The following is a 26492-nucleotide window of genomic DNA, read 5'->3' on the forward strand; positions in this document are numbered from 1 at the left end:
CTTAAGAAACCTGGCAATTCAGACTCTAAGGCTCCACCAACCTGCATTATGTGCTGCAATGTCCTACGAATATTCACTCTGCCCAGGACTGAATTTTCAGAATGCCCACAGATTACCACCAGTCGTTCATCTAAGTAGGCAAGGGGAAAGAGGAAATGAAATGCAAGACAGGAGGGGAATGAGAGAGCAATCTGTGTACTGCTTCATGCCTTTAAGGAAAAACCAGCAACACTGGGAGACACAGTCTGCAGTCACAGAACACCAGAAGTTAGCTATGTATCTTGCAACAAATCACTTATTAGCAATGGGTTGGGCATTCATTTTCATTCAAGTATCCTAAGTGTGTGACTCAGTGGCAACGTTTCTTAAGTTACAAGTTCAGCTTTGGACTCTGCAGCTGCTGAAATATAGATGGCCTATAAAATATTTGGGGGGTTGGCTAATTTTGCTAAGCAGCATTTAGACTGTTTCTTTTTTTCTTTTAAAGGGCTTTGTATGCCTCTTCCCTCTCTCACACACACACACGTGCACACACACACACACACACACACATTCTTTCAAGGAGTGGCTTAGACTCCATGATTAAGGTCATGCCGCTTGTTCATTACTGGCCAGGCTAATGTGATTGAATCTGAACAATACCTTTGAACTCCTTGGTTCTGATCTGCATACTAATTGATTCCTTTGTCCTTGACAGTGACCTTGGCAAGCTCTCTGCCACTCTGAGAACATCTGACCAGTTTCTGATAATAATAAAAAATTAAGTTGGCATTGGGTGGGCAGAGAGAAAGAGCAGGAAATAAAACAAAAACTGGTGATTTCTTTCATTCTTATCCACATCCATATTCCCTTATTCATCTTTAGGAAAAAGCAAATCTGTTACTCCCTAGCTCCCCCTGGATGTATTAAAAAACCTCTAAAAACCACGCAGTCTAAATAATAATAATAATAATAATAATAATAATAATAATAATAATAATAATAATAATATCACTGTAAGGAACACATAACAAACAGAAGCATTTTCCTCTCTCCCCATCTCTTTCTTATAACAGGATATCATAAAGCCTTGTGCCTACATTGTAAATTAAACCAGAAGTTTATTTGCTTTGAACACAAATGAACTTTTGAACAATATGCACATACTATGTCTGTCTGTCTCTCTGTGTGTATGCTGCTTTTAGGAAATATACATTTCACAGGATATGAGTAACCTTCATATAATTGACACCAACGTTTATTTGTTTTCATAGTGTGAATCAGATGTTGTCATGGCTAGCAAGTGGGTTTTCCGAGCTCAACAGGTTGAAAAGCTGCACAAACTCTTCAAAAGGAGGAAAATCTGCGTGCACAGAAAATGCAATTTTCAGTAATGACCTCCAGCTTTTATTGAGATTCGTACAACAACCTGATTTTTTGGAAGTGCCAAGCTTTCTGTGCAGGAGAGAGATTCTTAAACTGTACCAGCGTTTCTGAGGTGAGAGGAGTGGCAGCAGTGTGGGGGGGGGGGAGCGGTTGGCGCAGAGAATACCATTACAGAAAACTACTTCCCTGACAAGAACACAAAGCATGACTTGGTTCCCAGTAGAAGTGGCATTTACCTCAGGAGACACGTTTTAGCAGCCAGGAACCCTTGTTATTAAAACATGTGCCTCATCATCACAGCTGAACAGCAAGCATGAGAGATGCAACACCAAATATATGCACATAGTGGCAAATGTAGAAATTGCACAGGGACAGCGGCCCCCATCCCAGAAGCTGCTTGCATACATCCCACACAACAGAATATTCTCTTGTTTCTAAGCAGATGGGTAGCACTGGTAGCAGCTCTGATGACAATGTTCACCTGTTTCGGGAAGGGGTGCTTGTAATGAGTCCCCCTTTCCACAAGTGATCAGTGCTGTCAGAAATGACAGCAGAAACATCTGTTTGCTAAACTGCATCTGGTGCAGGAACACTGAGCATGCACTACATCATTACTTGCAGATTACATGCATGCACACATATGTATGTGGAGAGGTGGCCCTGTAGGAATATGAAGAAGGATGTAGTGTGTGCATGTACAAGAATTAGGGATTATTTTTTTAAATGTCTCTTTTTTTCTCTCTCAGTTTGATACATGCACAGACAATGGCACACATATATCTGTAGGCTGAAAGCCCATGCACATCCTAAACACAATGGGATTTACTTCTGCGTAAACATGCTTACAGTTGTTGTGCTGCTTCAAAGGCTGTGAGTCCAGCAATTATTTGCATTTCAAGAGGTTAATTTGTCTCTTATTCCGTTTTGGGAGTTCAAGAAGCCATTTCTAGCATCAGGAGGAGATTTCCTCCCAATGGAGTGGAGGTTGGGGAAGTCAGGACCACAGAAGTTAGAGGAAAGGGTTCTCTTTCCCCCCACTTGCTATCATTCCTCCCCCATGCCCCCAGCTGCTGCTACTTCCACATTCAGTACAATAACACTTTTAACAACATGTCTAGCCAGGCCTTGAGCTAATGTGAGTAGATGCAGAAAGATGTACCAAAGCAACTAAAGAGGTACCTCGGGTTACATACGCTTCAGATTACCTATGCTTCAGGTTACAGACTCCGCTAACCCAGAAATAGTGCTTCAGGTTAAGAACTTTGCTTCAGGATGAGAACAGAAATTGTGCTCCAGCGGCACGGCAGCAGCAGGAGGCCCCATTAGTTAAAGTGGTGCTTCAGGTTAAGAACAGTTTCAGGTTAAGTATGGACCTCTGGAACGAATTAAGTACTTAACCTGAGGTACCACTGTAAACAAAATAAAAGGGAAGGGATGTCATTCCAGGATCCCCTTTGAACCAACCAAGATTCACCATACATGCAGCTGCCTTGTTCCAGTTCCCAGCTTCTGTATCTCAGATTCTGTGCCCTCCATTGGACCCACTCCCTGTGTAGCCTTGCAATGTAGGGAGCTGAAGAATGCACAGCAAAAGAATTTAAGGGGATTGGTAGCAGCTGGTGTCAGATGGGACCGCAGACAAAGAACGTGAGATGGCATTTTGGCTGATGGGGTTGATGTATGCAGATGCATGAGTAGTTGCATCCCCTGGGACACTGCAGAGCTTGTGGACTGAGGCAGATTTGACATAACAGGCTGCAATCCTGTGCACACACTCATCTGGGGAAAAGGTCCACTGTCCTGGAGTTTGGGGTATATATTGCAGCTGCCTGCAGAAAGAAATAGCCTGGTAAGACTGCTGGCTGAAAGGATAAAGGAAACTTAAGGTTTATTACTCCGCATATGGGTTTTGCATTTGGCCAAGATGGAGCAAAGAAGTTAACATGCTAACTAATACTGCAGCTGACTTGGAGAAAAAGCAGAGAAGAAGTACAAGCCTGAAAGGAAGAGATCTACTTAACCAACAAGCAGTTCCTAAAAAGAAAAGGAATCATTGAGGAGGAAGAACAGGTTGCCTTTCTGTCTATCACTCCTCACTAGTATATAGGGTGGTATATAAATAGAAGAAGAAGAAGAAGAAGAAGAAGAAGAAGAAGAAGAAGAAGAAGAAGAAGAAGAAGAAGAAGAAGAACAACAACAACAACAACAACAACAACAACAACAACAAGAGAAGATAACTTATTTCAAGCACTGGGGACAGAAGAACTGTTTCTGAGTAAATATGTATAGGATCAGGCTCTATAGCTATCATGGTTCCGTGCTCAGAGAGCAGCTAAGATCACAAGTGAGTTTTAGACAAGCAAACACCATCTTTATTAAAATACTGCATTTATATTAGGACCTGAAGAGCATTACAAGTCATGCATGCCAAGGATTTGTACATCTATCTCTGGAGTAAATGAACATATATTTTTTAATGACTGCAGCCGATCCAAAGCTCTGCTTGTTCTCCACTGTGCCCATTGCATGCATGGACTTATCTCATTATTTCTGCCCACTGAAGTTAGACAGGACCCAAAATCGTACACTTTTCATTGCATGCTTGGGGGGGGGGGGGAGCTGCTCCTATTTCTTCTGCCCTTTCCAGAGCCATCAGTCAGATTTCTCTTTGGATAGCTTTTTTTATCTGCTGTATTCCTGTTGTTCTTGCATGCTGCCATGACATTTGGTAATGTTTAGTGGTGTATAAATCTCCCATACAAGCAAATGTTTCAACAAAGCTTCTGCAACCCCAGTCTGTCTCATCTACTTCAATGGAGAGAGTATATTTCTTCATGCAAAAGATGCCAAATGGATGGGGTCAACATTATAGACTACAGGAAGTATTTGGGGGCATTTCATCGAAAGCAACGTGCTTTCAACTTCGCTGCAATCTTTAGCCAGGGTCCAACAGTCTCCTCCTACCAGGCATGCCAACTATAGGAGCAGAAGATGCTTCACCCCATCAATATTCGTGAGCAGGGGGCTGAGTCTCCCCCCCCCCATTGAGGGGGCCACTATTCCCCACTGTGGCCGCTGAATTATTATTAACTTACACTCAGTTATCTTTGGTATAAGACTTGTGACATTTGTGCTCAAGCCACTGTGCAGTCTACTTCATCATCCAGAATCCAATAAGGTACCTCAGATCCAAAGCACTGGAGAGTACTTAGGAGTGACCACGTTAATAACCCTTTGTATGTAGAACACCAGAACATAGGAAGTTGAGTTATACTGAGTCATATCATTGGTCCATCTAGCTCAATATTGTCTACACTGACTGGCCGCAACTCTCCAGGGTATCAGGCACAAAATATTCCCAGTGAGGGATGCCAGGAATTTTCACAGTGCAATGAGGGTTTCGGCTGGGGCATTGTTTAGCCAGTCATTGTCAGAATATAAAAAGCTAAACTAAAGGTATAAGTTTATAAACTAAAGGTATAAGGGACGTGGGTGGCGCTGTGGGTTAAACCACAGAGCCTAGGACTTGCCGATCAGAAGGTTGGCGTTTGAATCCCCGCGATGGGGTGAGCTCCCGTTGCTCTGTCCCTGCTCCTGCCAACCTAGCAGTTTGAAAGCACGTCAAAGTGCAAGTAGATAAATAGGTACCACTCCAGCGGGAAGGTAAACGGCGTTTCCGTGCACTGCTCTGGTTCACCAGAAGTGGCTTAGTCATGCTGGCCACATGACCCGGAAGCTGTACGCTGGCTCCCTCGGCCAATAAAACGAGATGAGTGCTGCAACCCCAGAGTCGGCCACGACTGGACCTAATGGTCAGGGGTCCCTTTACCTTTACCTACAGGTATAAGAATATGTTCATTCGTATGTTTGTTACCCACAACTTCAGTATTGACTGTACAGAGCAACTCTCAGTCCTGATATAACAGACACCTATGATTTTGTGCTATGAGAATTAACTCCCACTAGCTTCATGCACTCCCCCTCCCATGACTGCTTTCGAACCCATGAAGAGAAGTCACTTTCCATTTTAAACTAACTACAGTTCCCCATGACGCCTGAACTCATAGAACTGTGCTCTGGCTAAACAGTGTTTTGAGAACAAATGGCAACCAAGATCTAAAACCATGGTTTGATCCTGGCTAGTTTTTACTAACTACAGCTCAATCAGATCACAATTGCCTGAGTTTCAATATCATGGGGAACTGTGGTTAGCTTTAAACTGAAAGAGGTAGCTCTCTTCCTCACAGGCACAAAAGGAGGGGGGGGACACACGAGACTGTGGTTTACTGCAGCTTGTTCTCATTGCAAAAAACAACAACCATGGTTTCTCATAACATTTGAACTGAGCATGAAAATCAAACAGATTCAATTTCCTTAGGGTTTTCCCAGCTATTTCTGGTTTTCAGTAGTTGTCACACCACATTATCACCAGTGTTAATGCAGGTGGCTAAGCAGCTAGCTAAGAAGACTGAAGGTTGAGTGACAATGGTGAAAAAAGATTAAGTACAATTAAAGGATCAAGTAACACTCTGAAGAAAGTTAGTCATGGTTTTCCCTTTTATTTTAATTGGGACATTATGGCATTGAAGTTATTTTTAATTGTGAGAAGACATATGGAGCAAATAAGTCAACAACCTACTATTTAAGGGAACAATTTACTTCCAAGACATGACTAACTTGCATAGACTGGAACAAGTAATAAAAAGAACAAAAAACTTCTTCTTTTTTGCAAATGTTCACATGAAACACTAATGACATAAGCCCCAAGATTCAATAATAATAAAAAAATCTGATCCATATTGCTACCTATGGCAAAAGGAGAAGATGGAGCACAAATACATTTAGAAGGCTGAGAGTATTATATGCATGGGTTGAAAACATTGCTTTGCCAAATATCTGTCCTTCAGTTTCTCAACAGTTTGCTTCCTCCGTGAGAGATGCTTCCATTTTTCAGCCTTTTTTCCAGGGTACTTTAGAAATTCTTTTAGCATGTTGGTGGGTGCTGGGTTTTGAGCTGGCTATATGTTCTGCTGTGGAGACAGATGTGAATAATGCATTCACCTTCTTTGTAAATGTTTATAGGAAACCCTTGTCCAAATGAGAGAAAAAAGGAACACACACACACACATCACTGGAAGTCATGCTGTAGCATCATTCCCATTGGGGCATTTTTAAAGTGGACATGAATACTGTTGTATTCAAGTAGTTCTACTTTGTGTGTGTCTTAAATGGCCTCAGTCCTGTTTACCTGAAGGAGCATCTCCACCCCCATCGTTCAGCCCAGACACTGAGATCCAGCACCGAGGGCCTTCTGGCGGTTCCCTCATTGTGGGAAGTGAGGTTACAGGGAACCAGACAGAGGGCCTTCTTGGTAGTGGCACCTGCCCTGTGGAACACCCTCCCATCAGATGTCAAGGAAATAAGCAACTATCTTATTTTTAAAAGACATCTGAAGGCAGCCCTGTTTAGGGAAGTTTTTAATATTTAATGCTGTGTTTTTTAAACACTCGATTGGGAGCTTCCCAGAGTGGCTGGGGAAACTCAGCCAGATGGGCGAGGCATAAATAATATGTTGTTGTTGTTGTTGTTGTTGTTGTTGTTGTTGTTGTTGTTGTTGTTGTTGTTGTAGAAAAAGCCTTCCTAACCAGCAGGAAATTATCTCTTCCCATCATTTAGTATCTGCTGATCTTGAGCAATGCAGTGGCATCAAGCACACACAGAGATTGCTGGATGGAGAACCCTTTTGCAATTTCAGCATGAGAGGTCTATAGATTGTTTCCAGTGGATTGGGGCCATTACCAAACACTTCTTTAATAAAAGCTACCCTTCATCATTGACAACCATGGAAATCAGTTGGTGTGGCGTAAACTGTCTCTCTAATAACTGGCATGCGCAAGGCGCACAGGTTGCTTAGTACTTAGGCCATAAGGGTACAATTAAATGAACTGTATGTGTTAATTTTGTTCAGCTGACAAGGATATCTCCTTTTACTTGCCCTCTTACAACAAGGGTCTCAAAACTGGGATCAAACTTTCATGCAAAATGTCTCCTTAAATGATGCCAACATTGTTTGGCAATGTACATAATTGCTTCTTGCTCCACTTGGTAAGAATGCTGTCCCTTCAGTATTTTCTGCTCCCAGAAGCGAATGATTAAGTGTTGACAGTAACTGGGTCATCTGTACGGGAGTTCAGAGAAAAAGGTGCTACTTTGCACAGCTGTCCTCAAACAAGGAACTATGACCTCTAGTGGAATATGGATTACAAGGTATTGTACATTTCAAAGGCTAACCATTTCCTTTCTCTCTCTCTTTTTGTAAAGGCACAGGCATGATTTTGTGAATCATACCTGTGTTTCAGGAGATACACGTGTGATCAGAAAGGATGGCAACACCTAGGTGTTCCTTCCAAGGGAGTTCAATCACGTCACCGATGCCTACAATCTCCCACTTCAGATACAAAACCTACATATTTCAAATAAGGGTACTGAGCAGGCAGAAGGTTTGAGCGTGTTATTGTCAGAGCCACAAAGTAAAGCTGATTGGATGCACAAGTGGGTGTGCAATTAAGTCAAACAGCCAACAATTAAGCACATGCAACGCACAACCGTAATTCATTTTGCTGCATCTACTGCACAGAGAGTTAGCTGTACTTTTGAAAGGGGAACATGGTGTGCAATTAAGGCAACTGAAGATAATAATCAATATGTGATACACATTAATGATGTGGTTCAGCACTGCAAAAAAACCCCCTCTTTTTTGTGTGGATTCACATCCCAAATGCTTGGGAAAACACACTATAGGCAAGGAACTGCTATTCTCCTTTAATTTGATGCTGTTACATTTGCAGGTATGATGTGGAACAGTAACTCGGGAGAATATTTCCACATGTTAAAAATTGTCATGTGAGCAGCAACTTTACATCTGGAAAGCTTACCGTGGCAATTTTTGACAACTTCCTCTAGATGCTGGCACCTGCATCACAGGGCCAGCTGCACAAAAATTGCTTTACCAGGTACAACTGCTGTGAATGGTGTAAGCAATGTGTTGTTTTAATTCATAAATGAGGCATTTGCACCCGGGGCAGGAGGGAGAACTTCAAAAAAGGGAGGAACCAAAGGACCACTGTGATATGCAAGGGGGATCAAGCGCCTGGTTATAGTTCAGCACCCACATCTCCCTTTAATGAGACATCTCCTTCTTAATGAGTCATAGAATCATAGATGACGATGACGACGATGATGATGATGATAATAATAATAATAATAATAATAATAATAATAATAATAATAATAATAATAATTGTTATTGTTATTTATTATTTGTACCCCGCCCATCTGGCTGGGTTTCCCCAGCCACTCTGGGCAGCTTCCACAGAGACCAAAAATACACTAAAATGTCACACATTAAAAACTTCCCTGAGCCTTATGATGTCTTCTGAATGTCAGGTAGTTGAATAATAATAATTTATTGTAGAGGTGGAAGAGAAACTGAGCATCTTCGAGTCCACGCTGCTGCAATGCAGGAATATGCAGCCATCCCATGTGGCGATCGAACTTGCAACCTTGGCCTATTCAGCACCACTCTCTAACCAACTGAGCTATCCAGGTTGTCATCAGCATACCACCAGTGCTGCTCATGTTGGTGGTGTTGTTGCTGTTGTTTATTTATACCCTACCCATCTGGCTGGGCTAGTCACACTTCTTTGAAGTCTCTCAGCCCCACTCACCCCACAGAGTGTTTGTTGTGGGGGAGAGAGGGAAAGGAGATTGTTAGCAGCTTTGAGACTCCTTCGGGTAGTGATAAAGCGGGATATCAAATCCAAACTCTTCTTCTGGGTTTCCCCAGCCGCTCTGGGCGGCTCCCAACCAAATAGTAAAAAGCACAATACAGTCATACCTCAAGTTACATTTGCTTCATGATATGTTTTTTTCAGGTTGCGTCCCGCGGTGACCCAGAAGTACCGGAAAGGGTTACTTCTGGGTTTCGTCGCTCATGCATGCGCAGAAGCGCTAAATCGTGCTTCGCGCATGCACACAAGTGCCAAATCGTGCCGTGCACCTGCGCAGATACGGCGCTTCAGGTTGCGGGCTTTTCATGTTGTGAACGGGCCTCCGGAACGGATCCCTTTCACAGCCAGAGGTACCACTGAACAGCATTCAACATTAAAAACTTCCCTAAACATGTTGGGTGAGTGGTATGCACAGGGATTTTTGGCAGCCAGAGCTCACCAGAGTATGGCTCCCAGTATGTTTCCGAGCACAATTCAAAGTGTTGGTGCTGACCTTTAAAGCCCTAAACGGCCTCGGTCCAGTATATCTGAAGGAGCGTCTCCACCCCCATCGTTCTGCCCGGACACTGAGGTCCAGCTCCAAGGGCCTTCTGGCGGTTCCCTCACTACAAATAGCCAAGTTACAGGGAACCAGGCAGAGGGCCTTCTCAGTAGTGGCGCCCGCCCTGTGGAACGCCCTCCCATCAGATGTCAAAGCGATAAACAACTACCTGACATTCAGAAGACATCTGAAGGCAGCCCTGTTCAGGGAAGTTTTTAATATGTGACATTTTAGTGTATTTTTCATCTTTGTTGGAAGCCGCCCAGAGTGGCCAGGGAAACCCAGCCAGATGGGCGGGGTACAAATAAATTATTATTATTATTATTATTATTATTATTATTATTATTATTATTATTATCATCACCAGAACTCAGTTCTGGCACCTCTCAGGTGGGCGCCATTGTTATTATAAGAGAACAGAGAGGCATTCATGGTGAGTTCCGGCACCTCTTTTTCTAGAAAAATAGCACTGGGTATGCATCTTTCCTTCTGAGAAAAGCCGAATGTATTTGGGACATTTATTCTCCGAAGGAAAATGAATGACTACATAGGGATAGGACATTATAAAATTATGAATAGTCTGAAAAGAGTGGGCAGAAAGAGTCCCCCCCCCTCCCTCTCTTGGGTGAACTCTGGGTCACCCAATGAAGTTGAGTGGCAGGAGTTCAGGACAGACAAAGCAACTACTTTTCACAACATATAATTAGCTTAATGGCATTCCCCACAAGATGTGGGCTTAGCCGCTAGCTTAGATGGCTTTCAAAGGGGATTAGACAAATTCGTGGAGGACAAGGCTATCAATGGCCATTATCCATGATGGGTAAATGGATCTTTCCTCTTCAGAGTCAGTGTGCATCCGAGTATTAGATGCTAAAGGGAAATAACAGTGGATGGCTGTTGCCTTCACACTCTGATTCCGAGGCCACAATCACACCTTACATTTAAAGCAATATTATACCACTTTAAACATCCGTGGCTTCCCACAAAGAAGCCTGAGGGCTGGAGTCTGCTAAGGGTGCTGGGAGTTGTGTTGATTCACAGAGCAAAAAGTCCAAAGATAGATTTAACCATCAATCTCTGATCCTAGGGAACTCTATGAATTATAGCTCTGTGGTTGGAATTAGGGGGTCTCCAAACAGCTTTCAGCACCCTAAGCTACAGTTCTCAGAATAGTAACGCAACACTGAACTCCATAGATCACTGAGAATAAATTTCTCATGAAAGATTTTTCTGAATTATTTTTTTCTGGAAGATTTCTCAGAATGTTCTTTTTCTCACTCCTCCTCCAAATGAGGACCATTTTGCAAAATATTCTAATGCCTTTGTGTTGCAGAGGTGTTGAGTCCTGGGCATTGTGCAGGCTGCAAAATGGTGGTCAGAGACTAATACTACTTTACAATGTGGCACTGTTCACATAGATTTTCCTGGATCAGAAAACGTTGATAAGGAGCTATAGAGATCCTTGTGGCCACAAACTTTTTTATTTTTAAGGGTAGGATGGGGGAATCGTAGCTATTTCATAAAATTAATTAATGTAAGTCAACCCTTTCTGAACATTTTCAGGGGAACTCACCCACTCCAATCTTTTGTGGGACAACCAGCTTCCTATAACCAACATGCTTAAGTCTAATTAATGCATGAAGGGGTTAAGACCACAGAGGAAGCTGCCCTGCCAGGCTTAGCTAGGACACTCCCCCTTACCATGGGAGGAAGGGTTATCAACCTCTTTGTTCTCTCTCTTTCCACCAGGTGAACCTTACAAGTAAAGAGGTCTGAACTGGTTGCTCCAAAGCTCAGACTGTGCAGCTTAAGCAATCCATCTTTGTATTTCTATAAAAATAATTTAGAAACATTCACTACTCTGGAACCTAAGTTTTACTGCCTGTGTTTTCTCACTGCTGTATGGAAAAGCACATGAATCTGACCTTGGAAGAGTTTGTAAGTCAACCATTTTTAAATTACCAAACATGCGATATCTTTCTATGCTATGGGAAGAGGGGAACTTTGGAAGCAACTTAAAACAGGATATCTTAAAGGTCTAGCAGCCTATATTTCCATGCTTTACTTTGCTGCATGATTTTAAAACTCTACTGGGATTCTCTCACCAAAAAGTATTTGCCTCAGACCTGGATCGAGGCATCCAGGTATTTTCCTTTTGATACCTACCTATTTTTCAAAGAAAGAAAGAAAGAAAGAAAGAAAGAAAGAAAGAAAGAAAGAAAGAAAGACATCTTTGGGGATGTTTTATTTCCCTCATATCATGACTTTTCAAGAAAACCATGTCAAAAAGTTCATCCACATCATACATTTCAAGCACTCTTATACCACTTTAAAAGCCATGGCTTCCCCCAACGAATCTGGGAACTGTACTTTGTTAAGGGCGCTGAGAGTTGTTAGGAGACCCTTAACAAGCTACAGTTTCCAGGTTTTTTTCAGAGAAGCCATGGTTTTAAGAAAGTAGTTTAAGAGTGCTTCAAATGTATGCTGTAGATGTGGCCTCAGTCTGATCCAGCTGTGTTCTTCATTAGAGCCAAGATGGTGGACATATTCTCTGCTTTCGGAATTGGATGTGCCAGAGTCCTTCTCCTTTAATACCCTCCCTCTGATTATTATGAGGGGAGGGGGAAAGACAAATCCTTTCTAAATTAAGAAATTCAAAGTGACTTTGGTGCTCATAACAAAGAGGACTTGCCATGAGTTCCACATTATCCACTTGGATAACACTGGACAACACATGAGCCATTTTGATATATGTTTATGCTCATTAGTTGTGTGGTAAAGAACAATCCTTTGTGCCTCAAAATTATTTCAAAACCAGCGCTGTCAAAGGAGTCATTTCTGTCAGGGGGAAATGCATTCATGTCAGAGAAAAGATGTTAAATGGTAGCCAATAAAGGAAAGAAAGGGGGAATTTGGAGACGGGGTGGGGGGGAATCTGAGAGGAGGACTGCAATTGTTGTTCTTTTCTACCTCATTATTTGTAACCAGTGGTATGTAAACTCCATATTATAATTCAGGATCAATTCAGATGCAAATAGCTGAGCCTTAATTGTATATGTGGAAGAAAGAAAACAGTGACAATATTAAAATGAGCTTTCTTCTGCTACTTCTGTGTCCTTCATGACAGACATTTAAAGTTGAAGCAGTAACACATCACCTGTTCTGTCCCCCCCCCCCATTTATAATGAAGAAAACCCTTTACAAATTCCTCATGTAAATTGTGACAAGGGGAGGGAGGTGGAGACTAGCAAGCAGACAGCAAGGTAGCAAATGTGAATCCCTGTATGTTCAAAATATTTTAACATAATGTGGAATAATGCATGTTCTCCTACAACACAGCAAATGACGCTTCCTCATAAATTTGCTGGGCTCTTCCAATTCTGTAAACCTTTTTCTGAAGGACTTCCCATTTGAAATCAAACATGCAGGACTGTCTTGCTGAATAAATCAAGGGATGGACTGTGCAGGCGGTACGGTGCCTCGAATTCACTTCTAATGTTAGATAACAAATCCATAGATGGCTGCAGTTCCAACCAGGTCTAGACAGATGCAAGTCCCATTCAGCTCATTGGGGTTTACTCCCAGGTAAATTGCAGCCTTCCTCAGTAGTTTAACCAGGCAGGATTGCAATGTATCTGCCTTAACTGCATATAAGTCCTTGTTTCATTGCAATATTTTACTTGCAACTGTATGTGTGCATGTTTGCATGCTGAAACACAATTCTCAAGATTGGATTACTGCAATACACTCCATGTGCAGCCTCCCTTGCAGTTGACCTGGAAATTGCAGTTAGCGCAGAATGTTTTTTAGCGCAGTTAGCGCAGACATTTTTTTAAAGTGAATCTGCAGTTGATTTTCTGCACCTTGGGTCACATGTCTGCACCTGAGACCTCTGGGTATAGGGCAGTATATAAATTCAATAAATAAATAAAAGAAATGTCACTTTTACTGAAAATGAGTGCAAGGTTTTCCACACTAATGGTGGATTGTGCCCAAATTGAGAAAAGCTCTCTGGCTGCAGTCGCACCCATTATTAACCCACCCGTTCTTCTAGGCAGTAAATGTTGGAGTTCTGAGCATGCTACACAGGGATCACCCTTTCACAACTTTTTAATGCATCTAGTACCTAGTTTTCCAGGACACTGACCTAGTGGGAGTAAAGGAGCTTAGAAGAGGAGCTACGTGCTTGCCTAAGCTATGGCGAAACTGGTTATTGCGATGACATTTTATCTGCAGCTGCTGATGGATGCCATGTCTTTCACCCAGTCCCCTTGTCTCTGTCTGCCATTAGCCTTCCTCTGAACTGAGATCACAAACTGGCAGCTCACATTGGCCAGAGGGGAGCAAAACTGACGTCTCCCAAACCACACCCACTAACTCCTTCCACACCAAAACAGGGATAATACACACAACCATAGTCAAAATAAAAAAAATTCCTTCCAGTAGCACCTCAAAGACCAACTAAGTTAGTTCTTGGTATGAGCTTTCGTGTGCATGCACACTTCTTCAGATATCTGAAGAAGTGTGCATGCACACGAAAGCTCATACCAAGAACTAACTTAGTTGGTCTTTAAGGTGCTACTGGAAGGAATTTTTTTATTTTAACTATGGCAGACCAACACGGCTACCTATCTGTAACTGGAACACACAACCATACATTTGGAAATATTGAAGGTCCATTCTAGATCTTGCATTGCAGTTGGATATTTTGCAGTAGGGAGAAAAGTGCACTGTTCTGGAATGCTGGCTGGAAAATGATGGTTTTGTGTGGCAACATGCCCCCCCAAAATAACTGGGGGTGGGGGGAAATCAGGAACTATACCACTATAAATATTAAGTGTTGAAAGGCCCAAGGATTACCACTTGGAGAATGAGTTCACTGATGCCATATAGTGTTTGCTTTGGCTCACCAGGAATTCGACAACAACCAGGTGTGTGGGTGTATGGAGAGAGTAACTGAAGCCTATGAAAATTCATGAGGCTGTGGGCTTAGAAAGTTGCTTCTAACCAAATGCACAAACATTTCCATAGCCCAATAATTTAGCCACTCCCTACGTGCACAGGCTGCTTTTAACAAAGGGAATAAAATGCTTAAAAAAAACAAAAACTTTCTGACTTTCGTTAACCTTCCCTCATAGTTCAGGTTATTTCTTTAATGCATTTATCTGCTTTAAAATTGTCTCCTTAGCCTCTCAAGGGAAACCAATATAATACACCATCACATTTCTCGCAGGAGAGGGTGGGGGGGAAAGAACACTTACTCTTAATAGGTGGCAATTTTGCCAGATGTTATTGACATAGTAAGTGCGAAATTTCAGTGATACTAAATGCAAAGTGCAGCAGATTAAAGAACAATGGAACAAAGTGCAAAATGAAGTTTCAAAAGCAGCAGTGTCAAAGTCAGAGAAAGTGTGAAAAAATTACATTTTAACAACACTATTAAGAACAAGTTTACTAATTACTGTAGCTGGCACAAATGTAAAAGTACCTTTCTTCGACTTGAGGAAAGTTTCAAAAGTCAGATTATGCTCCCCCCCCCTCCCCTTCTCAGCATTTCTCTCCCTCTTTCGGTCTCTTTTTTATACAAACCAGAGGGAGACACGACACCAGTGGTACTACAATAATGGCGCATTGGGCTCTTTAACGGGGTACCTCTTAACCTATTCCACTGAACTCCAACAGTGTAGCGAGTAAAACCCTTTGATAATGAGCAGAAAAGGAAAGCTGTGGATTAATTTCACTCTTGCTTAACGCATCCTCTTGCACAAGGGAATTTGCTTGCTAGGCCAAGCCTTATATTGAAGAAGTTCAACTTTTTGTGAGCATAATAATAATAATAATAACAATAACAATAACAACAACAACAACAACCTGCCCATCTGGCTGGGTTTCCCCAGTCACTCTGTGCAGCTTCCAGGACATATAAAAACAAAGTAAAACGACTAACATTAATAATGATCCTGTGTCTCAGAAATCTATATCAGTTGTTGACATCTGTCTGTCTCAAGAGACAATGGAGTTGAAGACAAACCGCTGCATTAGCAGCGCTGAAGTGACCTCCCTTGGGGCACAAGCCTGCGTAGCGTGTATGGCAGTCCTGGGCTTCCCAGACGACAAGAGGCCTGCTTCTCAACCTTGCTGATGTGGTGCAAAAGAAAGCACAGCGTTTGGCATCAGCTTAGTTTCAGGAATTTCTGGAAGGAGGCATACAAGGTGCCATCCAACCGCCTTAGGGGCTCTGTTCTGAATTTGTGTAGGGTTTACTCCTTAGCATTTTCTTCTCCCAAAGAAAATGGAGGCAGTGGAGTTTTAGGATCAGAATTTTCCTTCTCCTAGATGGGCTGCCTTTCCAGGTTGATAAGCCCCATCTGCCCCTCACTTCCCTCTAGATTCACAGTGGTTCTCAACCTGTGGGTCCCCAGATGTTGTTGGACTACAACTCCCATCATCCCTGAGCTCTGGCCTTGCTAGCTAGGGGTGATGGGAGTTGTAGTCCAACAACATCTGGGGACGCACAGGTTGAGAAAGCCTGCTCTAGAGTATGTGCAGAAACCACCTTCTTGACTGTTGGAGCCACTCTTGTTCTTAGTCTGCTGGAGTCCCAGAAATCTACATAATGTCACCATAAATCTACATAAGGACAGTGATTTTACTCATTCAATCATCCACAAACAAGCACTTTAAAAAAAAAAAAAAGTAACCAGTCCCTTTCTTAAAGATGAGGCATAGCTCAATAGTGCATGATATGTTTGGGAAAATTAGAAGCTGCCTTATAATGAGTCAGATTATTGGACCATCCAGCATAGAGTTTCCCAAACTTGGGTCTCCAGCTGTTTTTGGACTACAACTCCCATCATCCCTAGCTAGCAAGACCAGTGTTCAGAGATGATGGGAACTGTAGTCCAAAAACAACTGGAGATCCAAGTTTGGGAAAGCCTGATCTAGCACTACAATCTCAGGGTTGAACATGTGTCCTTTTTCATGCAGCGTTTATGCTCAAAGCTATAGCCTCAAGAAGCCAATTCAGATTGGAATAGGCCTCTGCTGGAGAACGTGGGGAGGCAACACAACAATTGTGAATGGCAGCTCTGTGTCCATACACATGCACTTGGCATCTACAGGTCAAAGTACATGTTGTACCTTTTAAAAAATAAAAAATAAAGAGAAAAAAATTGGCTTAATTTGTAGTGTGCAGTGACATCTTTTGATCTTCATCAATTAATGACAGTCCTAGTGTGTGTTCAGGGTCAGCCCATAATGCTTTGCTGAGGTGGGTTGTGTGTGGAACTACGTGAGAGTGTTAGGACAGCCGTCAGGGAGAGAAACTCAGTGACACAGAGGGAAGGAGCAGGTTGAGGTAACAGCTAGCAAGAAGTGATTCAGCCCAAAAAGTATAGAGAAAGAGAACAGGAGAGTCAGAGAAATCTAGGCATTAACGAAAGCTTGTTTAAATAAAGCTATTTGTTTTATAGTACTTCTGTCTGGCCGTTAGTGATAATTAACACCACTTGAAACAGAGATAAAGGACAAGATGGCAGTAGCTTCTAGTCCATTTACTCAAACCAGCTGGACTGGCAGTTAAATATAAATTGTTCATCCACACTTGAGGCAGCAGGCCACTTTTTTCTTTCTTTCCAGGGGGGCGGTGGACAGTGGAGAACATGCACATCTTTGTCTTCCAACAAAGGCTGGTGGGATGCTTCAGAGGAACAGCCAAGGACTGCTGCTGCTGCTACACACTACCATTTGCCATCTAAGATGCTGCCCTCATTTTGACTTAGGGCAGGTCTTCTATTAAGGGTTTAATCCTTTCCCTTCCCAGATGTGATTCCGACAAAAATACTACAGTGCCCTCCCTCCCCATAAAGCTACAAGGCCGGGGGGGGGGGAGTTCCTGCTAGAGCCATTAGAGTGAGTAAGCCATCAGATTTCAAGCATCATTATAATCATCAAACAACTTTGCATACTTTGCTCGGCTGTATGGTGAACATTTCTGTCGAACCTCAGAGGGCAAAATAGAAATGGAAGAAAAGACCTCCCTCTTATGTGTGAAAGATGGTACTGTGCACTTGGAGAGTGAGTTTGCAATATAATATTGCTATATATATTATTGTTGTGACTGTGGTTGTGATTGTTGTTGTTGTTATATTGTTTGCCTTCCACACACATAACTCAAGGTGATGCACAAAATGCAATAAAACGGCTAACAATCTGTTAAGAACAGCAGAGAAACTAACAGCAGATAGATTTAAAAACAGTGCCAATCTTGTTGATGTTTATTTAAATGGCTATATACCCCAGCCTTGCTCCAGAATGGAGGAACATCACAGACCATAGAGACAGTAAATTAAAACGAAAGAAAACCATACATCCATCAGATACAACCAGCAGCAGCCAACCAGCAGTAACATCACCCAGGTGACATCAACAACAAATACTTTTTCACCTGTTGTCCAAAAATTGCTAATGTGGAAGATTTTCAAAGCTTAGCTGGGCAGGATTTCCATGCTGTTGCAATGCAGTAAACATGGGTGCTGCTGTTAGGATAACAGCTCCTCTAGCATATAACCATTTGATAATGAAATAATTGATTGACTACTGATTTTCCCTTCAGCAAACAACGGCTGATCAGATCATTTTCGACTCCTGGAAATGGGAGACCAGCCCAAAGTCTCCATCATTTGGCTTCATGGCACTGAGCACCAGCTCTTTCTCCACGACTTTCCATTCTCACTCCAATTTTGTTCTAGCGATCCCCTTCGGTATTCAGGGTACATCTTGGGGAAAACTGCCATTGGAATCATTTGTTCTGCCTCCACCTTGTAGATCAGCAATAATTGGCCACCCACTCCCCCCTCCTTTATTTCCTTCTGTAGTTTCCCCCTACTGAGTCTCTTCCAGTTCCCCAGGGGTCTCTCATCAGAGCTACATAAACCTTTGCTACATATATTTTACCTCCTGCTGCACTGTTAATGGAACTCTTTGATCTCTCACTAAACTATACTGGACTTCTCTGAGATAATGTTTAATCTTTTCTTTTTTGCTGGACTCACATGTAATTCTGTAAAGTCAATAAAACTGCCTTTTAAAGTTACAACTTTATAAAGAGCCAGCTCTCTATTAAGAAATTTGTATGAGGGGCAATATACAATTTATTATTGCATGCTACCAAAGTTAGGTATCCTCTTCTCACACTTCCCATTGAATCGTCTTTCAGCCTGCTCTGTTCAGGTTGCTATATTCACACAAATGACACATCCCAACATGGAATAGTTTTGTCTTTCTGGAGCAGTCAGAACCAAATGACATGATCAGCAGTGCCACATAGTGCATATTAGATTGCAAACAGGGGATAGAATGTTTGGTACCTCCCTGTATATACAGGGGGGCAAGTAAGTTCACCAGAATAAGTTAAGTCCACATTTAAAGTCAAATCTACCTAACTCTCCAGAGCAAACTGCAACAAACCCTTCAGTTGAAATTCACATTTCCCTGATTCTTTCCCCAATGCAGTTCTCCAGCTGAATCAAAATGACATAGTGGTCATTTTGTGCACCTAAATCCATATTTTGGTGAAAAAAGCATCATACTGGGTGGGTGGGATTTGCTTTGGGGAAAAAATTTATATTAGCCAAAACCAAATACATAAAAATGTAAATATTAGGGGGGAAATGCAACAGATTTGTGAATTTTCATGAACTCTTTTTTTTGTTAAGAGTTGCAAACTGATGCAAAAAGGTGAACTGAACCTAAGATAAGAAAAAAATGAGAAACTGAAACAAAAACTGACGGATCTCTCCATCCCTATTGTTATCCTGCTCATTATTATCGCTATTACTAAATTAATATATCACTTACATGCCACAATTGCTTCTAAGCAGTTCACAAGTATAAAATCAATCCACAATATATACCAATACAGATTTGGCCAGCCTAGTGTGTGCCAGAAGATTTGCACTACAACTCCCAACACCATTCCCATGCTAGATGTGACTGAGGCGTTGATGGGAGTTGTAGTCCAAAATATATTGAGGGCATCAGGTTGGTGAGGGATGCACTCGTGCTTCAGGCTGAAGACCCTAGTGTGCCCTAGCTTCTCCCTGATTTGCTCATTACATGAATTTACTTGCTTACCAAAAACAATCATTCAAATATTTCCTCCGCCACTTGCAGCCTGAAGTGATGCACACCAGCAGCAGTTAAATTGCACGAGACTCTTGACCGCATGCTTCAGACCCAATACATTAGCAGAAAGTATTCTTCATGCTGATTACAAATTTTTCACCAAAGAAAAATAGCAAAAGAGGAATGATCCCATTTCAGAGACCCAAGGCTGGGAAACTACCAAGGGCATGCAACACTAGGAACTGCACTCAGCCAGCACGTCACTAACAACAACAACTTTTTATTTATACCCCGCCCATCTGGCTGGGTTTCCCCAGCCACTCTGTGTGGATTCCAGCAAAATATTAAAATGCAGTAATTCATCAAATATTAAAAGCTTCCCTAAACAGGGCTGCCTTCAGATGTCTTCTAAAAGTCAGATAGTTGTTTATTTCCTTGACATCTGGTGAGAGGATGTTCCACAGGGCAGGTGCCACTACCGAGAAGGCCCTCTGCCTGGTTCCCTGTAACTTCGCTTCTCGCAGGGAAGGAACCGCCAGAAGGCCCTCGGCGCTGGACCTCAGTGTCCGGGCTGAACGATGGGGGTGAAGACACTCCTTCAGGTATATTGGACCAAGGAGAGTGAGCACATGTGTCACATCTATTTACTTCAAGGAATGATGCACACCATATATTTCCAATATTTGTTGCACTGTGCAAAATATGAGCAAGCCAGGGCTGAACTGATATTACCCTTGCTCATACCTTTCCCAGGAAAATCAGAGGCTCACTATGTCAGGTTCCTATTGGAAGACCGGACAAACGCTAGAACATTAGCAGTGGCAAAGTTTTTATCGGTGGTTGCAAGAACCAGTGATCCCTATATTCTGAACAAATTGCTTGTTTAACTGGAGGTAGGCTGTATGAATTGTGTATTGCTTTGTAACGATTTGTTGAGTCTCTGGACTATAATAAAGATTGGTGATGATGATATTTCCAATAGATCATGCCATGGTGCACCTGCAGCAGACAACCAGATGCCTTCATCTGCCCCAGCTTCAGCAAAATGTGTCTCTCCCATACTGGTCTCTACAGCCACAGCAGACGCTGTAATTCTTCAGCGGTTTGACTACACTCCCAAAGATGCACTCTTCCATTGTTTCCTGAGACAGACAGGGGGCGGGCAACAATGTATTCTGATAGACTGAGATTGTGCCTTGGTATTTTGTTAATAACAGCTGCAGGTCATCTATTGTAGCTTCACCTGTGAGTACTTTCAGAGCCCTTTTGCTAGCCCTACAGAGCAGCAGGGGGAGTGGACCTGATTCAGGCAACATCAAGGAAAAGTGGGTACATGACACCTGGAAATGATGTCTGAGCAAGACTTCTTGAAGAGGACACCCTAGATGGTGGAGGGGAGAGAATTTAAGATCACATTTAAGAAGCAAAACGTCTTGGACTGGCCCAATGTCTTGGCCATCCCTGCACACAAGGGATGCGCAGAACAGCCTGAGACTGCTCCATGTCAGTTTAGCTGGTGCTCCATCATAAAACCGTTCCACGCTGTCTTTTGCAAACTTTCCCAAAGACTGCACACAAAAATCTACCTGAAATTTGCACACATTATGTATGCACTCTTCCAGGGAAATGTGTGCTTTTCAATGCATTTAAAACATTTTCAGCATATTTAACACAGTTATATGTAAAATACATATATTTTGAGACCTAAAGTGCACTGCAAAATCCAGAGGATGCAATCCAATTGATAGCTGGATTCTGTTCTGCAAGTAAGCAAGAGAATTGTTGAATCGGGTCAGTCAATCCCAAAAAGCAGATCAAACAAATTCCTCCACTAACACATTTTTTCTTTCTTAAGGAAATACTTAGACAGTTATACTGTTTAATATGGTGTGTTCAATTTCTGTTGAGGTTTCTAAGTTTCTTACATAAAGCATCCACATTTACCACCCCATCCTTCCATTTCCTCTTTCTCACTTCTTGTTCCTCTTCTTCCATTACGTTCCCCGTCTTCCATCTTACCTGGAAGAAACGAAATGGCTGAATTTTCAATAACTCTGAAGACGCCCACGGCACTAGCAACAGAGACATAATTTAATTATTGGCAGCTTCTTTGCTTCCCAATAGATTTGTACCACCCAAAGGGATGGTGATATATCTATTTTCCCCCAAAAAAACTTCTTGTTCTAATTTCAACCATAATCTCTCTCTTTTATTATTTATTATCATTGTGACAGATAATGAAAAAATCTTAATAAACTACTTATGCTTTAAAGGTGGGGGGGGGATCTACCTAAGTCAAGAAAAAAAGCATCTAAATCCTTCCCACAGTAAAAAAAAGAAAAAGAAAACCTGTCTGTCATGTGAAATCATCACTTTTTAAAAATAATTTTAGCTGTCACTCTCCTCATTAAAATATCTGCTAGCAAAAAGGGGAGGGAAGGGGGATTAATCTCTTTGCATGCCTCATGCAAACATCAGAACAGCTCCAATGGATCAGACCAAAGGCCTATCTAGTCTAGTATTCTGTTTCCCACAGTGACCAATTGGAAGCCCCTCAGAAACGTGCAAGCAGGACACCAGGATGATAGCCTTCTCCCACTGTTCTGTAGCAACCAGCTTTCAGAGAAGTGCTACCTTTCCTTCTAGCCACCAAGACTAGTAGAACCCTGATATCCTCATCCTGCATCTGTTTGTCTAACCCACTTTTAAAGCCATCTATTTATTTCATGGAATCTACGCAACACTCGATTGTAAAATAATAATTAAAAACACCTCAAAGCGATTCCCATAAAATGATGAAATTATCACATAGAAAAATTAACTATCCATTAAGAGAACCAAAAAGTTAAAACAACAATAGACTAAAAACAGATTAAAACTCACATCAACTTTCTCAACGTCTGGGTAGGCTTGTGTAAAAACAAAAATCTTTCTGCAGGAGCTGAGAAGAGAACAGTGAAGTTTTCGGCCTGATATCAATAGGCAGGGAATTCCAAAGAGAAAGTGCTACCACACTGAAGTTCTTACAAATGTGGAACGGGTCTATTGCCATTATTAATATTGTGCATCTGGAAGCAACAGGATGACTAAAAACGGACTCTTTTTGGAATAAAAATTGCCCAATCCAAAAATACGGTACCAAAGCTTTACTAACAGAGCTTGCTCCAAAACAGACACAAAAGCAAATAAAGTTACATCCTGATAGTTGCATAAAATCATGTGCTTTCAAAACATAGGTTAAACCAGGCATGGCCAAACTTGGCCCTCCAGCTGTTTTGTGACTACAATTCCCATCATCCCTGACCACTGGTCCTGTTAGCTAGTGATGATGGGAGTTTTGGTCCCAAAACAGCTGGAGGGCCAAGTCTGGCCATGCCTGAATTGCTTCACCCAGAGCTGAAAACAAAGCTTTGCCTCTCCCACAGCCTCTATTACAGCCTGAGGCTGTGTTCTTGGAGAGAATTGTTTGCACGCCTTTCTTTTTGGCCACTTTCAGAGAGCAAAGACTAATGCACACACCCAAAACCTTCAAGGAAGCAAAGTCCATCACCTTCTGAGCCAGACCCTTGAGTTCATTGGCTTCAAAAGTTTATACACTGACTGGTTGCAGCTCTCCAGGATTTTATCATCCTGATTTTTATTTACCAAAAGTTCTCTCCCGCTTGATTGTAGTCAAAACAGCCCCTCTTGTGGATGCCAGGGATTGAACCCAGATCTTTCAGTATTGAAAACAGAAGCTCTACCAACTGGGCTACAATAGTTTCGGGTGTGTGTGTGGAATGATGACTATGAATACTGTATGTGACCTTAAACACACTTCTCAACCTCCTCCATCATTCCGACCCAGCCCCTGTTGGCAATATAAGGACAATATTTCTAACCTACCTCACCAGGTTCTTGTAGGGATTACTGGGATAATGTATAGGAAGTGCTGTGAACACACACACACATATATATGTATATTTACAACTCACAATAAGGTGAACATGTTACTAAATGTCACTCAAAAATGCAAATGTTAACGAAACCTACTGGGAGTCTTTTGACCCCCCCTTGATTTCTAACTTGAGAGGAAAACTTTCCCACCGTCGACTGATTGTGTGGCATTCAGACACCGTGCTCTGCCCATTCCCATATAAAATGGGGAATGGGGGGAGAGAAGGGAGAAAGAACAGAGGTTTTGCCCTTGTAAATCCCGTTCAAATAATTGGCTGCCCTTGTTTATTCAATATGGGCTAGACATCTAAACTCAGGATGACCTTGATGCAGCCATGTTAAAACAAGGAGGCAGAGAGCTCTTCATCCTTGCAGAAAACTGAGGAAGGGGGGGACCACTTTTAAGGATCCATTTTTAGCACTGTACACAAATTAGCGTACAGCTGCATTTGATCATACATGGGGATAAAGCATCATTCCTCTGCGTTTTGCCAGCATGATACAAAGCGATTAATATACACTGGAGGAGAAAAGGCTGCTGGCATGATTATTAAGTTTACATCCCTTCTCCCATCATTACATCCTTTATGTAACCCAAGTAAAACCTTCCAATGTATCTTGTTTTTGCCTGCTGGAATTTGCATGAAATTGGCACTTTCCCCCTTAAAGCTCCCCATGAAATTAGCACTTTTCTCTGAAATGTCCCATGAAATTACAAAGATTTGGGTTCCCCTCCCATGTTTTCCCCCCTTACATTTTAGATACGTTGCTGCAACAAGTTGCTTCAAAATGCCTTTTTGCCATTAATTGTTCCACTGATGGAAGATGTCGAATATATAGAGGGTTGCATGGCCACGTTTACAGATTCTCTTGTGTTTTATTGTCTGGGGTTGGGGAAGCTGTGGTCCTCCATATGTTGCTAGACTACAAGTCCCATCAACTGTGATCATGGGCTATACTGGCTGAAGCTGATGGGAGCTGGAGTCTTTGGTGCAGCAATAAAACTGCCAGCAGATTTGCAAAGCTAAGCAGGGCTCGGTATGGCTTCAAGTTGGATGGGGGACCATGTGTTGAGATTCCTGCATTCCTGCTTGGAGTAGATGACCCTCAAGGTCCCTTCCAACTCTACAATTTGATGATTCTGTGAACATCTAGAGGGCTACAGGTTCCCCATCCCTGGCCACTGGTCAGTGGCAGGGCTGACTCTATCATTAAACAGAGGGACAAGTAGTAATAGAAACATGTTGGAGGACGCAGCTGTGTGACAATGCCTGCCCTGATGTTCTCCGCTCATCAGTGTTGAAGTAAGATTCAGCTGTCAGACCGGTTAACCCCTGTATGTGGAATGTGACTTGGGCAGAGCAGAGTGGAATGAGACTCCATCTTGTCATTCACCTGAGGTAGCAAAATGTCTTTGACTTGCCCTGACATATGAGCATAGGAAGCTGCCTTATACCAAGTGAAAGCCTTGGTCTATCTAGTTTGGTGCTGTAATTTCAGAGTACTGGCACCACCACAGAGAAGACTCTGTTCCTGATCATTGCTTGATGGACATCTGAAGGTTGAGGGACAACCAGGCAGGCATTAGAAGATGAGTGCAGTGACCTCATATGATCATCAACAATGTGGAAGGGAGGAAGGGAGCAAGGCAAATGTACTGAAGGAATGGAAAGGCGTGAGAAACTGTGCACATTCCAGATCTGGAACTAATTTTAGGAAATGGCATTCAGGAGGAGTGCAACAGAGGGCAGAGCAAAATGCATGGAGCAATAAAAAATGGGGAATGGGGAAAATCTACTAATTCTTCTGCGTGACCTATAGAGGGTCTTCAATAAGACTTACCCCAAGAAAAGGGGAGTAAGAATTCTAATTTAACTACTCTCCATTTAATTTATATTCCATTTTAATTAAACAAGTTCAGATGCAATGGTGGGTAAAGTATCAATATGGCATTTATAGTGTATTGCCGGCTTAATTATAAGCTTGCTGAGGATCTATAAATTGGTCAGTTGACACTTAATGATGTTTAATGCGAACCAATGTTTACAATATGATCAATCAAATGGTGAGGTTAAAGAAGTGAATCTTGCAGTCCAGCATACTATAAACCTAATAGCAAACTTATTCTCTGATGTGGATTCTTAGGTCTGTCTCTGAATATCAGTTGCTGAGAATCATGGACAAAGAAAATGCTCTTCTGATCGTTTGAGTTTCCCATAGACATTAGGTTTGCCACTGTGGGAACAGAATGCTGGATGGAGGGTGGGTGTGCACCTAGGACTTTTGTCGCTATTAGTTTGTGTTTTCAAAGCACACACCACCTAATGCATCAAACAGAATATATGTATTTTGAATGCCCCTATGTACTTCCAACTGTATAGATGATTCTCATATGAATAGATCTCTAGTTTGCAGCCACTTATTTAACAACTCTGAAAAGCCAGGCTGAATTTAGACTGTGTCCTTTACCTTAGGAACTAGGGCAGAGGTAAAAGGGAGAGACAAAAAAGAGGAACAAATTAGAAAAGATTTCACTTTAATTTTGGGAATGAAGATAATTGAATATCCCCCCAACTATCTGATATTTAAGTTTTGCTTTAGAAATAGCCTTCAAAAAAAAAAAGGGCAACATTTCTTCATGCTACTGGGGGCTTAGGAGACATTTTTATGCAAAGCCAATGGCAACACTAAAATTCAAGGACAGATAAGAGGTATGGTTGCATCAGTCTTATGTT

This window comes from Podarcis liolepis, assembly GCF_965112155.1.
Source record: "Podarcis liolepis genome assembly, chromosome: 1".
NCBI lineage: Eukaryota > Metazoa > Chordata > Lepidosauria > Squamata > Lacertidae > Podarcis > Podarcis liolepis.